Below are 16,116 nucleotides of genomic sequence, written 5' to 3'. Positions count from 1 at the left end.
GGATACACAGGAGGCAAACACACACACACACACATACATACATACACACACACACACACACACACACACACACACACACACACACACACACACAGCTGTAGTTGCCCAGTCTTTTCTCTATAGTACATAATTTTCTGGTAGTTAGCGTTTTATGTATTTTGTCCAAGGTTTTCCACTGTAACTAGCAGAAGTAGTGGGGTACCCTTGTTTCATTTGTCTGGAATCATAAATCCTATTTTTAATACTTCCACCGGAAACTCAAGTGTCAAAGTAAACTCAATGTTGCAAACAAGAGCTCCCTTGACCCATAGGATTGGAGTTTGGCAGTTGCCCTGTCATACAGAACACCCCCGTCTGAGGGCTATGCTTCAGGTGCCCAGACAGTGTCTTTTCCTTTGTACTGAACATAGAAAGTTGGTCAGTTTTGTTTTTATTATTTTTATGTCACATCAGAGGAAAGTTAATTCTTTTTTGTCAGGCAGCTAATGCATTAGACATTAGCATTGGTGAGATTTGGAGTATGGCTAGACAAAGCAATGAGCAAACTATGAGTCTCCCCATACTCAGAGGAGGTCACATGAGAGACATTAGCAATGTCCCACTTGCAAACCAAATGTCAGCAAGAGGCTGAGCAATGAGACATTTTTCTTTGACGGATGAGCTTAGGCTCCAATTCACATGTGCAGGGACCACACCTTCTCCTGGGAGAGGCTATGGAACTGTCACAATCCACATGCACACTTTCCAACTCTGCTGAGCAAGGTCAGCTTGGCTTTGAATTGGAATACAAATTGGATCCAACAGCCCACTTCAGGCAACAGCAAATAAGCAAAAGCAGAGAGCACTGTGGGAGGAAGCAAGCCCAGGGCACTGTGGGAGGAAGCAAGCCTGAGGCTCTGTGGATCTGTAAGGAAGGCTGGGAGGGGTGTGAATTTCAGTCTGTCACCCTAGTCTAATCATCACCTCAACATTAACCTGCTGGGGAAGCCTGGCAAAGATGCCCAACCTTTGTGAGCATCAGGAATGCCACCTGCCAGGCAGCGCTGGGGATGCCCCTCTTCTGAAAAGCACAAGTCCTTTTGCTGAGCAGCTGTGGCAAAAGCCTGCAGAGGAGAACGCAAGGCTGAGCTGAGTGTCCTTGGCTTGCCATCCTAACAGAACACGGTTTCTCCTCTCTCTTGGTGTTAAGAGAATTTACATTTCCGTATCTTGACAGCCAACATTTTCAGTTTGTGGTGTGGAAAGCGATCACCCCGCAACTGGCATGGTGAGATTCTTCCTTAGGTGAGGTATTTCCTTTGAGACTGAACTGCCGTTTGTACAGTTCTGTCGTTGGAGACAACACATTGCCCGGCTGCTCGGGAAACAGAATGGAGTAAGCTGACAAACTTCTTCAGAAATGTGAGAACCGTTCTCAGGTCTCACAGAGAGAAAACACTGGAATCAGGGAACACACACACACACACACACACACACACACACTTCACTCAGGTATCAGTTTCAGGCTTGCCAGGCCCCAGGGGACTGTCACATTCCGGTCCTTCACCCTTGCCTCCTAAAAAGCCCCAGAGAAGCTTCCTGCTCTGGGATCAGCCACAGTCCAGAGAAATGTAGAATCTGTGGTGGGGGGTGGGAGGGGATATGAACCTGTTTTCTCTCTGAATAACTCCAGGGGGTGTTCCATGCTCCTCACATTCTGGCATATTGGCTTTCTCATTTCCATTCTCCATGGGCTTGGTATGTGTTTCTGAGGAGCACAGCTGGAATAACCACTGGGCTTTAAAACATAGGCACACACATCGTGAAGGGTGTGACATGAATTTGTTCTGTGGTGTTTGGTAACCACTCCCTTAAAAGTAAAGACTTTAAATCCGGGTACTGAGGGTTTTTTGTTTTGTTTTAACTCAAACCCCAACTCCAGGAGGCACCCTTGTGGTTCTGCTAACTTTCCCTGTGTCTCCCCACAAAGTGAGGTTTCTTCTAAGACTGCAAACTGCAGATGAGTGTTCTGGGGGACTGGCCAACTCTACAGTCCTTCAAGGTGAGCTGGGCCTTGTCACCCACTCCCTCTTCCTTGACGCCACTCCACAATGAAGAGCTTTCCTTCAGTCACACAAATACCCCAGACTGACGAAATCACTCATGTGGAAGCTACCTCCCCCCCCACCATGTGCCAACACAAGGTTCCTAAGAGTCATTGTATGATCAGATGGATGGGTAGATGCCTGAGAGCTAAGGCAGCTGGGTGAGTGAATGAATGGACAGATGGATGAAAGGGTGGGAGGATAGGTAGATAGGTGGGCGGATGAATGGATAGGTGAATGCGTGAGTACACAGGAGATGAATGGCAAGGGGGTGGGGTATGCTGCACCATGGTGCTCTGAAGCAAGGGAAACTTTCAACCTTGCTGCCATCAGTGTTTGGTAGGAAAGCCCAGCTCCTCCTTGGCTCTGGCCTTGAATGATAGATGTAGAAGTAATAAGCTGGACTTGGAGCTCTCTCGCCCATGCTGACATCTGTGTCTCCCCTTTGGCTCATACAAGAACATGGCCTCTCCTGGGAAAGGAAGAAACTCATTGGAAAGGGCCCTTGGCCAAACCCCAAGACATGGAGCTATTCCATTCCAAAGCCAAGACCAACCTGCTGCCCTATTCTTTAGGTAAAAAGTGAGTCATCAAAAGAGAAAGAAAAACAAATCTGTTGTGCTGGCACTTCGTCTCTCTCTCAGTGAACCTCAGCAGAAATGCGAACACCAGTGTTAAGAGTGAATGCCAAGCAGATCTCCTCCTTTCCCAGCTGTCAGTGGGCAGGAGCTGGCTGGGTGCCAACATGTTTTCTGGCTCTGAGCTTGAGGTCACTGGTTCTGGGATTCTAGACAGCAGGGCCCCAAAGGAGGAGTACAGCAAAGGAACTAGACTGCAGGACTCAGGGGGCACCGGGCATTTCGTGAGTTCTGAAGGGATAAGACTATCTTCCTCCAGCTTCTTCAGTGGCCATCCCATCAGTGCCACACGCCATCAGGTACATGCTCTAAGCTGGCAGATAAAATCAGCATGTTCCCTCTGGAGGCTAAGCCACTGAGTCCCGAAAGGACACCCTTGGGAGAGGTACAGCACTCTCCAATTTTAAGCTCTGTCTTAGTCTGTGGTCCCAAACTCTTTCTTCTTGTGGTCATGCCTGCTGGTTTCTCCCGGGGGAGGGGATATTTCATATTATGGTTTGTATTTTAGTCTGAACTATGTGAGATGGGGTAGAAAAATATTTCCACCAGTTCTCCAGGGAGTTCTGTGCATGAGCATGAACGCGTGCATGCACACTCATGCATAATCACACACACACACACACACACACACACACACACACACACACACACACACACACCAGGGCTTGAATCTCAGAGTTGGACAAAGTCTTAAGGACCCTGATCTGAGTTGTCATGCCCAGGGTACCGCCTTCACTTCTTTCTGAATTGTAAGTACTGACCGTGGGTTGGGAAGCCCTCGAGTCCCCAGACATTGATCCTTTAAGCATCTGTTGGCCGGGTGTCACCACTGTGCCAGGAGACTTCTTCCAGCAACCATTTCTATGAGTTACACATGCTGGGGCTGGAGGGCTCAGGAAGGCAAGGGAAGAGGCTACAGAGCTGTCTCAAGGGCAGCCAGGTAGGCCTGCCCTCCGGGACACCAATTTTAAGCAAGACATGCACTCTGAGAGTTTTCCCAGCCAGGGTGGGTTAGGTGGGAGGCGGACTGAATTCCCAACCCAATCAATAGGCTGGGGTAAAGTGCCCACCCGGATGGTTTCTTTGAAGTGCTCTGACCTCTATCTCATTCCCCATGCAGCCACAGTACTAGCAGTCCCCAGGTGGCACCCGGGTCCCTTTGTGCACAGTGTAGGAATTCAGGAGGCACACACTGGCCTTGATGCCCAGCTGAAGGTAGGATTCGAGCAGCTTGCAGGCAGACTAAGGAGACAGACCTCCCCACTGTGGTCAGCTCCCAAGCCCCAGGCTCTGCTCTTACAGATCCAGGAAGAGCCCTGCTCTCAGTCCCTTGCTGGCCCTTGGAATCCTCTGTTGGGTAGAGGGCTGTAGGTCCTTCCCCATGTCTGTACAGCTCAAAGAATGCCCTACAATACTCACAGTTTTTTTTTAAAGTTTGAACTGGGTACTCAGAACATCCAACTGAGATGGACTGAAGAAGCCCCCTTAAGGCAGTCCATTGGTGTGCTCCACAGAGAGTCCCCTGGGCAGAACAGAGTGTCCCCTCAGGTGAGGCTTCCATGTGAAAAACAAATAGCAACAGATAAAGGTAACATCATCAAATATGTGCTCACAATGTCCAGCAAAAACTGACTAGGGAAGTTGAGGCAGTCAGCTGGAGTTCTAGTTTGAACTTGCTCTCCATAAGTGACCTTCCTTCCCCCTTCCCCACAGCAGGAGATTTTCTACCTAGGATGAACAAGAGGAGCCTCTGTTGGGAATAGCTCACCTTTCAGCTATTGTCTAGGGCACAGTCTGTTTACTCCTGGACCATTCCGTTGTTCTCTCCTCCCCTACACAGTTAGGGCCTAGCCCATCCCCAGACTAGAGGTCTCAAAGAGCACTTAGTGTGAGCATACTTGGGTCTGAAGGAGGGGTGGATGGGGGTGGGAAGCAATCAGGCTTTCAGAGTTAGTTTCTCAGTGAGCTCAAACAGCACACGACAATGAACATTATACCACCCAGCGCCCCTCCTACCCCAACAACCTCACCTTCTCTTTGCATAAAGACACCCCCTGCCCCACTTTGCCCTCCAATGCTGCATTTCTCACCTCCACCTTGACCTCTCTTTTCACTCATTCACTTATGGTGGCTATGTCCTAAACAAGGTTGCCAAATCTGCTCCCCACACTATCCAGGGAGGCCTCTGCATTACCACCACTCCGGCATCTGGCCTCCAGCCGGGCTTAGCCAATGGGAGACACTGGCAGGTGGTAGAATAGAGGAGATTGGGGCAGTTAGGACCTCCTCATTCCCTCTTGGTCCTGCTGACATTCTGGTGGATCTCTTTCATGTCACAGTGGCTGTCAGGCTGCTGGTCACCTGGAGTCCTGCCCTTCTTGCTTGCTGTTACCCAGGTCCACACCAGGAGGCTTCATCCAATAACCCATTGCCACGAGCCTGCCACTGCAAACCTCCTCCGGCTCCCTTTGTCATGGGGGTGCGCGTGTCATGTGCTATGTGCTCTCCACCCAGCCCCTCCCTTCCCAGGTGTCCCACTCACCCATTACTGCATCAGAAACCACAGAACACAGTGGCCCAGCACAGCAGAGTCACCTACTATTTTACTATTTTTCACAGGCTGACATTGACCCAGCTTACCTAGCTCTCACTGAATGTCTCCCACAAGGCTGTAGATAGACAGTGGTTATGAGTAGGGACAGCCCTCTGATGTCTAACTGTCCTTTGGGATCTTCACTGGCGGCCTACCGATGGCCTTCCCGCGTGGCTGTGACACAGTGCCTCAGCCGCTCAGGTATGGATCCCAGGGAAGACCAGGGTGGAAGCGGGACTGTCTTCCAGAAACTAGTATTGAAAAGCTGCATGGTGCTCCCTCTGTTGAACTATGGTCACTGGAAGCAGCTCACTAAGGCAAGCCCACTCAGACTCCAGCAGGGAAAATCTAGACTCCAGCTCCTGTGGAAACAGCTGGCATCATCAACTACTGTTGCTGCATCTCTGATCACAGTCCTGATCCGTATCACCTCTTGGGTGCACCAGGCAGAACAGACCAATTCTACAGACTCCTTTCCTCATAGTCCATACAGTGGGTACCAAGGCCTGGAGACTCCAAATGCCTCTAGCACCTCACCTTGTTTCTGTCCAGCCGCTACTGTTGGCCTTCACTGTCCTCCGGGTCACCACTGGCCTCCCTCCTCTTCAGGGTTCCTAGCCACCCCTGGGATACACTCAGATCACCCACACTCCTATACTCTCCTCACTGGAGCCTGAAGACAGCATGGCTCCCTCAAGGCAGAGGCTACTGGAATACAGGCCTTCCACTAGTCTCTTCTTGGGGTGGGGGGTGGGGGGGTAAGGGGGGCTGCAGGAGGTCAGGAGTGGATCTTTGGTTGTTTGTGGAAGGCATTCTCCCCCCCACAGGCCAAGGATGGTCTCTTAGGCTCTTCATTCCAGGTCTGAATGTTGGGTTTTGCAAAGAAATTGTTACTGGGAAACAAATGGTGGGTTTTTTTTTTTAAATCACTTTTTTTTATTCTAATTTATCATTTAAATAGGCATGTCTAGATTTCTGAGTGTCATCTCATGAAGGGACTATTCTTGATGTTAAGGAACATCCATGCTAAAATTGTGCACGACTCAGACAGAGGAGATAGACACAGAGAGAGACACTATGCTTTTCTTTTTTTGGTAAGAGTTGGGAAAGCACAGCAGAGGGACAGAAAATAGAAAAGAATAAAGAAAGATCAGCACCATGGCAGCCGGAAATAGCCAAGCAGCAGCAAAGAGCTTGATGGGATCTGTCTCCAAGGAGAAAGGATCTCAAAGCTGCACAAACGCCTATTTGTTTTTGCATTTGAAACTAGCCATTTTATACAATGGATAAAACCAACCACAATTAGGCCAAAATGAGCTGTAGTTCAGGGCTGACAGTGTGGTCCTTCCACAGAGAACTCCCTCTCACAACATCTGAAATTACCAGTTCACTGAAGGAGGCTCCTGGAGCCACCAGCCTAGATAAGTGTGAACTTATTGCCTGTCAAAAATGAAGACGCTGATAAGATCCATGTTCCTCCAGAGACATTAGCAAGTCTAGACAAGATGCAGATTAGCGACACAACCAGGGAGTGTGGTATTTTCCTGGTTCACCATTGGCGCAACTCTGGCACTAAGAAGTGCCCTCCCAACTCCAGGGAGCCGACCGTGGGTTCCCAAGAGGAAATGGGCCCAGCCAGCACCCCCGAGAGCCCAGCAAGCACCCCCGAGAGCCAACTTCCCGGCCTATTGCATTCTCTAAAGTGAAAGCCTTCTGCTCATTTGCCACCCAATCAACAGGCAGCCTGAAGCGAAAGGGATGGAGGAAAGTCCTGGAAGCCTTGATGAGTGTGTATGCTGAACTTTCCTCTTCTCCAAATCTCTGTCCTTTGCCAATCTGGTCCTTAACAAGAGGCCAGATGGACCTGCACCAGGGCCAAGGACAGGTACTTGAACAAACTGAGTTTCCGTTCTGAGCCTGGGGATTCATACCCACTAAATGCCAGAGACCATGATAGTGGCTACCTCCCTGGACTGTGGACAGGCTGAGGGTCCACAGTCAAAAACTGCCTGCCCGAGTGACTACAACCTTTACTTAGTACAGAAATCAGCAAAGGCCTGGGCGTGAGTTCCTTACACAGCAGAATGTGGCTGTTGCTTTTCCAGAAAAGCTCCCAGAATCTACTCTAGTAGTTGGAAACTGGCTTCTGAAGAACGATCACACACAGAAACAGCCGATTTACCTAACCAATTACTTTAACATGACAAGCTCAGAAGCCCTAGGCAGAACATAATTCCCTCCTAAAAGATGTGTGCAACCTGTGAAGAGGCATGAAGACCATCTACAGCTGCCCAATGAATTCTAAAGCTAACTTCTTTCTCACTGACACTCAGGAGCTTCTCTCCTCCCTGGGCTTGGAACACTCCCCCCTCACACTGACTGGAGAAGCACATTTGAGTTCTTTTCTGCTCCTGTCCTCTTTGCCAGCCGACCTCAAAATCAAGATTTTTTTTTTTTTTTTGATCTTGAGAAAAGCATAGACTTCTGTCTTGTGCCACAGCATAGACATCAGTGCTGGGCAGGCAAGGAGCTTCTGCTCCGCATCCCTTCTTTCTCCAGGTGTCTGTTGACTGCTGTGGTGCCATTTCCTCTCCGCTCTTTGCTAGACTTCTGTGGGAAAGCTGCAAAGCCAGAGCTGGGTTGGGGGTTCTTCCCACAGGAGCTGTGAGGCTCCATATACATACTTGTCTCATCCCCTTTAGCTGTTACGAAGGGCAGTGGGGTTTGGGGCCCACTGAAACTTGAGAAAAGAACACAGAGCACTCTACTATTTATTTATTGTTGTTGGCCATGCTGAGGATCAAAGTACCTCTCAAGTGCTAGACAAGCACTTTATCACTGAGCTACACTTACGGCCACTCCAGACCTCACATCCCTAGCCTTTATAAATCCCAGTTGATGGGAGCCTGAGGCCTGCTCCTCCCTGAGGATGAGGGCCATGGACATGGACAGCATAGGAAAGGGGTTAGCTGGAAGCTACAAGCATCCTAGCACTAACCTCTGTGGGTGCAGCTAGCTGGTAAACTCTAGAAGTCTGTCAGAGCCCTGAGGCCCTGATGCTCCCACTGTCCTTTGAAACCTGCCTGTCTCTCCCATCAGACCTGGGTTTCCTTTGTCCTTCAGTGAGAGAGGGGAGCAGAGACTGGGTCAGGGGACTTGCTGGAGAATGAGACCTAGAAAGGAAAGACAAAAAGGGTTTGCTTTCCTACTGATGTCGAAGAAGAGCATCCAGGGCAGTATTCACGGTCAACTTGACACACACTAGTCACTTGGGAAGAAGGAACTTCAGCTGGAGAATTGTCTTCACTGCATTGGCCTGTGGGCATCTCTGTGGGGAATTGTCTTGACTATGGATATGGGAGGAGTCTGGCTCAGGGTGGGCAGCACCATCCTTAAGCAGGTGGGCCTGGCCTGTATAAGACAGCTAGCTGATCAAGCTAGAGGGGTCAGTGCTCTTCCCTAGCTTCTACTCCACTCTCTGCTTGAGTTTCTTCCTTGACTTCCCTGACTCATGGACTGGGAGCTTGAAGTGTAAGCTGAAATAAATCCTTTCCTTCCCTAAGTTATTGTGTCAGAGTGTTTTCTCCAAAGCAAACTAGGACAAAAACTTGGTACCAGGATTGGGGTGTTGCTGTGATGACCTGGCCACGTTGTTTTTTTGGGGGGGAAGATTGTGGAAGCATTTGGAATTTGGGGCTAGAAAACTCATTGAGTGCTTAAAGCTCAGTAGGCTCTTCTGTGGTAGCTTGGGAGACAGGAGTGTTAACAGAAATGCAGACAGTGGAAGCTTTCTTACCTAGGAAGTTTCAGAGGGAAGCAAAGATTCTTTGAGGACCATTTGTGTGACATTTCAAATCGAGAATCTGTGGTTGCTTGTCCGCTGGGGCTGAAGAATCAGCCATGATAAACATGAGATCAATGTCATTGAAGTGAAATACTCTGGGAAGTGTTTTGTCAGGGCCAGCACATGTACATTGAAGACGTTGGTGGAGGGGCAGGAGCACAAAGCTGTACATCAAGCTAGAAGTCAAACTGGGCAGTGTCTAAGAATCCTCCACAAAGTACTGATTTTAAAAGCATAAAGTGGCCATAGAGAGAAACTGAGGCTTGCCACCATGTGGCAGGGACAGAGTCCTGAAGAGAGGCCAGGAAAGGCCATTGGTGAAAGTGTAGTCTCAGAGGCAGTGATGACTCTAGGATATTGAAGGTTCTAGGGCCATGGGATGTCCACCAAGGACATCAGCAGGCATGGAGTGGAGCTGTCTGAGCCTATAAAACAAATTGTGTGTGCTAAGGACAGCAGAACTGTAGAAATGGGATGGCTAAGCCCTCTGGATCATCAGTGGACTAGATGTTGGACACTGAGATATCTACACTGATGGCTTTTAGTGCGCTTAAATGTGATTGTTTTTTGTCCTGATTCTTCCCTTTTGGAATAAAAAGTACATAACATTTTTTTTATTTTACAGGGGCCTACACTTAAGAGACTTTGGACCTTTAAAAAGACATTGAACTATTAAAGCATTAAAATTTTAAAGACTGTGAAACTTGACTATGTTTTACATCATAGTAACATGAGATCTTGGGGACAAACAAAGAAGGAAAGGTTATGGCTTAACATTGATACATTTGAGTGTCAAGTTGACAAGGAGTGGATTAAAGAGGTCCATGAAGAGAGGCAGATAGGGCCCATATCACAGAAGCCCTGAAGGACATGAATTTTCTCAGGCAGGTGATGGGAAGGCTTGGAGATTTGAGACAGGCAAAGTGCCACAAAGAGCTGCATTTGTTCCAGTCACATGCACTCAGGAATGGTTACTCTGTTTCTGTTTTGGTGAATTAGTAGACTGTTACTTCTCCATGTCTTGGCTTAGGAATTAAAGCCAAACAAGCTGGTCTTCCATGTCTTTACAGGCCTGATCTTTTTTCTGTATCAAAGTATCACTTATACACAGTTTCAAGAAGTCAGCACGACTAGCAGGCACACAAGAGAAAAACTGCTGTCCCTGTTTCCATTCCTTGTTCCAATCCCCAAGCCTTGGTACTGTCTATATTACCTTCTTATCTGGGACACATACTTAGGTAATCCTCTTCACTTCTCTTCTAGACACATGCTGCCTCCTCTCCACCTTCCCAGTGCCACAGTCTCTGCCCCAGGGAAGGCAGAACTTAATTCAATGATTTCACAGAGCCACGCTTCTCAGGGACAAGAAAGCTACTGCCATCTCCACTGCTTTTTGCTTTCTTTACTAGTGTTGGAGTGGTAGCTAGCTTGGCCTTTTGTGTTATTATCCTTTTTCTTCCCCATCCTCTCCACCTCATCCATCCTCCACAGCTCCCTCCTGGCTCATTCTGGAAGCACTCCAGCCTCAGAGAGAACTTTCAGGGGCCCTGCTTCCTCGGGCATAAAGAGCAGTACAAAGTTTTTCATTTTTGCAGTGTAATAATTTTGAACTTTCCTGACAAGTTCGCTGGAAATAACTCTTATATGCATGTATGCATTGGATTTCTGAGGACACCAAATCGAACCTCATCTTTGGTTTCAAATTTGCTACTGCCTCTATTTTTACCAGGCTGATTTATACAATACTCACAAGAAAATACAGCTGGTATTCATTCCTTCCAGGTGCACAGTAATTTAACTCAACACTATCAAATCCTTCCCAAGTAAAAAGGCATCCTGGTCTTGTTTTAATGAATAGATAAAGCTAATTTGTAATTAGTATACTCAGTCGTTAATATGCAAATGAAGCCTGCTGTTATCTGTAATTAGCACCAAATACTTGATTGCTAAGGATGCTGCTGAGGTCCTCATTCAGGTCCCCAGTGGCATGAAGACCCTGGACCTCCTCCAGCTGCACTCCTGTGGGCACTCTCCCAGGGAGCTGACCTCTCTCTCCTCCTACCATCTGCTTCCCTTTCCCTCCTCCTCCAGCAAGTTTCCCACGAGTGGATGTAGCACTGCCCCTCTGCAGACACCCTACTCTGAATCCAGGGCCTCTTTACAACCCCTCTGTACTCCCCTAGCCCTACATCCTACTAATTTCCCGGGCTGTGGCCGGGACATGTGGCATCCACCTACTGTGCCTCCCCAAAGCCATACCACACTTTTCTAGAAGACCCATGGGTGACGCCTCCTTTCTCAACAGGCCCTCTGTCTTGCACTCTCTCTCACATCCTTCAGATCTCAATTGGAAAGGTGTCTAAATTCCTGGTTCTTCACACTTGTCGTAAGCATAGTGTTACAAGCTTCAAGTGAACCTCATATGCCTTTCCCTTAACCACAGAAGCACGCAGCTAGTTTGTCTGCTGTCCATTTCACCCTTCAGCACAGAGTGTGAGTCGCCGTCTTTATCAGTAGAACGTCAATAAGTGCCTGTGAAGAATGATCAAGTTATCTCATTTTGAAAAGTTCTCTACCAATTTGTGTTATTTAACAAGTTAGCTTGGCAAATGATTCCTACCTACCATGTCTTCACTTTCACTTTCATCAACTGATTGGGAATTCCGAATCAGGAGACCCTCCCCTCTGGGGGCTGGGTGTGTTACCTAGTTCTATTCCTGCCCCTAGGTGAGCACTCCTGGAGTTTTGTGTAGTCAGAGTTAGAAGCTTTAGGGAATTGGAGACCTTCCTCCCTCCAGGCTGTGACACCTCAGACAAGGCAGTGGGCCAACTCCCTGAAGCCAAAGCGTGGGGCCAGTTTGGTCACATTGTGCGTAAGTCCCGCATCTGCAGCCACTGGCCCCACAAGCATATTAAGTCTTCTGGCAGCAGCTCTAAAAACAGGAGGAAGATTTCCTCTTTGGCAGGAACATTTGGAATAACATCTTTTCAAGTGTGTAGATCAGAATATGAATAGGATGGGGGAGTGGTAGGAAGGGGTTGGGAAGGAGGGGCTGGGCACACAGCTTGGACCATTCTGAAAGGGCTGGCCAGCCAGGAAGCTTGCTTTCTTTCTCTACAAAATGACAAAATCACTGTGGGGACATTTACAGCCAGAATTTCTTTGACATTTTAAAATCTCTGAAATCATCAAAACCAAAAGTGTGGGTACCATGTGCGCTGGCAAGGGAACTGCTTATGGAATGGGGCTCACTTGGATGGCACCCCCGGGCCTGCTTGCTTTAGGCAGGTTTGTTGTCTGGTTCTGCATAACGAAAGCATTTGTCAGTTTTCAGGGCAGCTTTGACTACATGTAGAAGCTGGGAAGGAGGGCCAATGGTTCATTTACAACTTGCTCTACATGCACGTCTCCACACTCTGGTAACAGAAGGGAAGGACAGAAATGAGAATATTTTAGATGTCCCAGAGTGATGAAAATGATGAATTCAACTGATCTTCACGGCAGGCACTGGAGGTCTGTCCTAGACCCACAATGGGCTTAGGGCTTTGGGAGAATCAGTAGCCAAACCCAAATATGACCCCTGAGGACCCTTAACCATGACCCCCCACACATCCCTTATTCTGCCTCCAGTCCTGTCCTCTGCCTCCAGGCTTTGAGGGGTGCTGGGCTTTGTAAAACTTAGGACCAAGCATTTGGCCCAGAAGGTAGAAACAAGTTGGCTTCATGCACCCCTCAACTATGGGGCCACCTAGAATTACACCCCACTTTCTGCTCTCCACCTGAGAAGCCCGGCAGCCCTTCCCTCCAGAGTCTTCCCCCACTCGACATTTGGTAGTCTCTATTGTGATGTCAAAACTTAGCAGCCAGCAGCCCACAGCACCTGAGAAAGACAACTTTAGCAAAGATGCCCATGAGAGAATCTATCCCTAAGCCGCATATACTATTCTTTCTGTACACAGGCAAAGGCAGGGAGGAAAGGAAAGAGGCCTGGGTTTTGTGATTCTAGCCTCAGAGAATGGGCTCTTCAGCCGAAGCCTGCAACATCCACCCCAGCAAGTGTGGCTCTTTCGGGAACCCCAGAACACCCTATGGGCAGTTCTAAGGAATTCAGTCTATTAGCACCACACTGTGTTCCATTTTCTGTTAACTGAAGTCAAGTACTGGGACCACAGGTCACTACTGTAGACTGGCACATTCTGAAACAGAAAGTAGATTAGCTTTGTGACTGGCATTCCTTCTCTGTCACTTTCACAGGTGCACATGGGGAGGTTTGGTGACTTGCTAGGTGCCAAGAATAATAGAAGCTGCCAATCAAAAACTTATCCCACAGCAGTGGCCCATGCAAGGAACAGTTCTGCACTTCTGGGAACAGGTATGCACAAACACCCTGACTTTATCTACCCAAAGAATTGCTTGCCAAGTCTGAACTTCCAGATGGAGAATCTTTAGGGTACCAGACAAAAACTACACAGTGTTTCAAAAATATTCTGCCCAGGACTTCCCCTAAAAACAGGACCAGGCTCATTCACAGCCTTCAGATAAGAAGAGCCTGGCTGAGGACTTAACTGAAATGCTCTCCAAGGGGTGAGGGTTCTTGAAGGAGCAGGAGGTCTCCAAATGGAAAGGCTGAAAGGAACCGGCTTTCTCCAGAATTAGCATCAATTGCACCCCCAGGTTTAAGGAGGAATCTGAGTTGGCCCATCCTGAGCTCTTAGGTGGTTTCCTGGCCCAATACAGAGTACTATTTGTCCAGGGTGTGGCCAGTGAGAGTTACTGACGGGACTTCTGAGTCTCTAGCATGATTCAGGGTCAAATTGGCCCCACCTGGGCTGAAGCATGTAGTACTGCACCGGTAAATGTACAAGCAGCAAGAAGAAGTGGCAGGCACACGGGTGGAATGGTGGAGTGGGCCCAGAAGATTTCCTCTGCCGCCGTTTCTACCAGTAGTGCTTGGCTAGCCATGTGAGTCCTTTTAAACAGCCTGCAAAATCACCATTGATTTCAAAGCATTGATTTTCTACACCACAGCAACACATTAAGTCTCTTTTCTGAAAAAGACAAAAGAGAACTAAAAGAATAAACCCCCACTCCAAAGCACAGCCACATTAATTCAATGACGCAACCACATTAATTGAATAGGCTCCATACTCGTGTCTGAATGACCTGGGAAGGACATTTTGCTTCTGTCCAGTAAGTTCTGTTACCTAACAAGTTAAAGACTGACCATGCCCCCAGAGAGAAGGGGATCTGATGTCTCTACACACAAACTGTGCCTGTGTGACAGCTGGTGGGGACACCTCCTCCACCTGAGGCACTACTCAGGCATGGCAAGGCTGAGAGGGGGCTAGCTGCCAGACTTCACCCATATGTACTCCCTCCTCCAGCAGGAGCTGGTATACCCCAGCATCTGGCTTTGTTCTTGAAATTATAGATTTTAAAAAAGGAGCTTGGACTTTCATCATGGTTCTCAACTCTGAGGAAGGTATTTCCTCAGGCATATGTGATGATTTAATCTCTAATCACTGTCCACACACATTTCTAACTCTTGTTTCTGTGACCTTTGGTCCTCTTTTTTTCCCAGCAGAAAAAGCTCACAGCTGAAACATTTATACTGCCCTTTGTTTTTTATACTGAAAAAAAAAAAATCCCCACCACCCTTTATTGTACCGCCCTCCACTACTCATCCAACCCCCACCCCACTCTACACTTTGTTTCCAGCTCACGTGGATTTTATTTATTTATTTATTTATTTATTTATTTATTTATTTATTTATTTTTAGAATGCATCAGTTAAATCTGTTCATCTTTTTTGAGTTGAAAGACTGGAAGAAATCACACGTCGCTTCTGATGTGAGATGCGCATGGGCGGTTTGCATCCTGCCCAAAGATAGCTCAACTTCGTTTGGAGATGTTTTGCCTTCTTTGGCAGCCCAAATCAAACTTTTCTACGTAGGCATGTGCCTATGGGTTACACAACTTGAATACATCGCCATTTGTTGTGGTCTCTGTCTCACACCGGATAAACTTGTGCACCTCAGAGGTGTGTGCCAGCACCAGTGTTCTCGAAATCCTGGGCTGTTCAAGCTCCTGGAGAAAAGGGGACATATAATTGTGACTAATTACACCTAGAAGACTGTGGGCAGAGAAGGAAGCACACAGGAGGGGAAGAGCTCAGTTTTGGCGTATTCAGGTTGAGGTGACATTAGACACCCCAGCAAAGATGTTAAACTGTCAGTGGGGTATCTGAGTTCAGCACTCAAGAATGAGTGTTGAATGAGCACTCTAAATGAACTTGGAAACTTTGATAGACTGGACAGAGGCCAGTAGTCTCTCCACATGGAGGCACCAAGAGCAATCAGTTCTCTCAATGCTTTCTGAAGAGACATCACCAGCAGATGATAGCCTGGCTTTCTTAAAGATCAATTTACCCAATTGAAGGAAATTTCCTCCCACCCTCATCCTTATTCAAGCAAGGAACAATACCAAACAAGCTGGGAATCAGAAAACTACAGTTATGTAACTTCATAAAAGTTTCACGCTGCTCAGTTGTAAAATAGGACCATCGTCTCAAGGCTGCAGACAGTCTGGGGCTTTTCTTTTCTCTTGGAAGATCCCAGGCCATAGAGGTCAGAAAATCAGCTCCCTCACCACAAACTTCCTCCACTGTAGGTACATACACCACCCCAAGCTGCATTTTACCTTTTCTCAATTATGTAATTGTCTTAGTCAGTGTACTGTTGCTGTGAAGAGATATCATGACCAAGACAACGCTTATAAAAGAAAGCAGCCAGGGGGTGGTGGTGGCGCACACCTTTAATCCCAGCACTCAGGAGGCAGAGGCAGGCAGATCTCTGTGAGTTCGAGGCCAGCCTGGTCTACAGAGTGAGTTCCAGGAAAGGCACGGCACAAAGCTACACAGAGAAACCCTGTCTCAAAAAACCAAAAAGAAAAAAGAA

This window comes from Peromyscus eremicus, chromosome 2 (assembly GCF_949786415.1).
Source record: "Peromyscus eremicus chromosome 2, PerEre_H2_v1, whole genome shotgun sequence".
NCBI lineage: Eukaryota > Metazoa > Chordata > Mammalia > Rodentia > Cricetidae > Peromyscus > Peromyscus eremicus.
Note: the sequence above shows the minus strand (reverse complement) of the source record.